Below are 2705 nucleotides of genomic sequence, written 5' to 3'. Positions count from 1 at the left end.
TCAAGAACACACAGCACCCTTAAGTCGCACCTGACATAGTTGAATATTAAGGCTGTTTGGACACAATTATGGCTGTTGTCGGTCACAGCTCTGACAAGACATTAACCCGACAGTATGCTTTGGCTGAACTTTCCTCAAGGTCAAGCTTGGACCATACCAGAGAACCCAGGTACAGCTGCGGGTGACAAAAATCAAATATAAGGTCAAGACTACCCTGCCACAGTGATTGAATACTCGATTTAGAAATTTTTAATCAAAGCAACATTTAACACACATTTGGGGCTTTCATCTAAATATGTTAAAGTGTAAAACAAAAGAAAGTGGAGAGGGGGGGGAGAGAGAGAGAGAGAGAGAGAGAGAGAGATGCTGAAATTCCCTTACTGGATAGAACACTGTTTTGTGAAGGGTGCAGTCAGGATTGGCCAGATCACGAGGGTAAAGTTCTCATGAATGTGCTCTTTGCCCTTCTGTGAAGGAACTCTGAGATGCTGGAGTCTGTAACCAGGAAGAGGATCCTCCCCACAACCTGCTGTGCTGGAGGTCTGCCTTATGCCAGAACTGCAGAAAACCTCTATCTGTAGCTTATGGAGTGCCTAGTGTAGAGAGAGAGAGAGAGTCAGTCATTGCTCCTTAGATTTCTCGTTAGGCCTGAGGTGAATGGCGGTGTCACACGTTCATTTTTGGCTTCGCGAAATGGTATGCGCAAAATGGGATGCTTATAAGACACAGAGTGAAGAGAGCCGAGCATCTGCGCATGGCTGGAGGGCGTGGCTTGGGCTGCGGGAGAGAATGGGCATTTCCACGAGGCTGCCTGAAGATGTGGGAACGTGAAAGAAGGAAAGAGAGATGAGAGGCAAACACCAAGCCCTGGCGGACTCAGGATTTAAAGGTTGGACTGAGGAACCGGGTCTTACAAAGGAGACTTGGAAGAGGCGAGCACAGAGCAGGACAACAAGAAGGCAGGTGTCACTGGAGCTAGGCAAAAGGAGTTCTGGAGAGGGACCGCTATCGTTTGGATCTTACATGGCCTACAAAGGCCTGTGTGCTAAGGACTTGGTGCTTCTGTGAGGTGGAGCCTTCAAGAGGCAGGGAACAAGCCTTGGAAGGTCACTCTAAGATTTCAGCCCATCTCCTTCCTCCTTTCAAAATTCCAGGAAGCACAGGCCTGACTGATGGCAAGGGTGAGGAGGGACCCCCTGTAGAAGAGCAGATGTCCCCCCTCCCCCAGCCAAGGGCTCCTCTGACAGCCCTGCTGTGTTATCTGCACCGCCCCCCCCCCCCCCCACAGCCCAGCCTCTTCCTTGTGCTTCAGCTCTGTCCTCCCAGCTACTCGCTGCCCTGCTGCTCAACAGAGAATGCAGGGGGCCCGGTACCAACTGCTTTCACTCTGTGCTGGCCTTTGTGAGGCCCAGAGTTGAACTTTGAGACTGGGATTCTCTTGGTTGGTGGTACCTTCAAAGAACACACTGGGAGCTGAGGCGATGGCCCTGTGGGTACAGTCCCTGTTGCACAGCGAGGGGGGCCTGCATTCTGAACCCTAACACCCACATAAGAATTGCATGCCACAGTCAGTGTCTGTAGCTTCATCATTGGCTGGAGCCAGGAGATAGAAGCCCAGTCAGTTTAGCCAAAACAGTTCAACGAGAGACCCTTTTTCAAAAAAAAAAAAAAAAAAAAAAAGTAGAAAGAGATTGAGGAAGATGCTTCTGGCTTCTAGACATGCATGCATGGTTCAGTACACTCCCGTACACATATGCACACAGCACACACACACACAGACACACACATGCACGCAGAGACATACTCACACAGAGACACATACACACACAGAGGGGGAGGAGGGAGAGGGAGAGAGAGAGAGAGAGAGAGAGACAGAGAGAAAGAGAATGAAAATGAATGAGAGAGAGGCACATAGCTTTTCCTGTTGGGATGAAGAACAAAGTCAGTCTCCTTTGCCCTGCTTTGAGCTTCCAGTCATGTTTGCCAGCCTGCTTCTAACAACGTTGTATCTTGTATGTTGGAAGACCTCAGTCCATGAACTCTCAGGCAAACCAGGAAGGTAGTCCCCAACCCTTAGCCCAGGGTAGTGTTTCTTTCAGACACTAGAGAATGTTAGGCTAACTGTGTCCTCAATGGTGTTCAGACACAGCCGAAGGAAGAACAAGATTTCCTCATTCCAATTTATCACGATGAAAACATTTAAAGGCATTGTTTTTATTAATAGACGTTATTTAATTCGGTGAGAGAAGGGTTGCTTCAGTGGTGGCTTCAATGAGTCTGAGTCAGGAAAATCTGCGAAGAGCCATTCCTCCAGGCGTGTGTGTCTATAAACCCTGCTGTGTCTGCAGTGAGCTGCAGCCAGGGCCAGCTGCTTACAGGTGGCCTGGATTGCATAGTGTGTGCCTGTCTGCAAAACAGGCTGTGTTTACCCAAAACATTTGAGATTTGCATGGTAGGAAGCCTTAAAGTAATGCTAGCTTTTGGCCTCTTACGTGTACAATGACTAAATGCGATACAGATTAATTTCTCATCGATATAAAGCCCCCAAAATGTTCTCCAGTGACTATTAATTCTTCTCCAATCAGTGGCCTGGGGCTGAAGCTTCTTCCATTTTGTGGTGTCCTTAACATATGGTTTCTAAGGTGAAATGATTATCTGCACCTAGCCAAGAGACGAGGAAATACTGTGGTGTGAAAGAGCCAGTA

This window comes from Arvicanthis niloticus, chromosome 1 (genome assembly GCF_011762505.2).
Source record: "Arvicanthis niloticus isolate mArvNil1 chromosome 1, mArvNil1.pat.X, whole genome shotgun sequence".
In the NCBI taxonomy this organism is placed as follows: Eukaryota; Metazoa; Chordata; class Mammalia; order Rodentia; family Muridae; genus Arvicanthis; species Arvicanthis niloticus.
Note: the sequence above shows the minus strand (reverse complement) of the source record.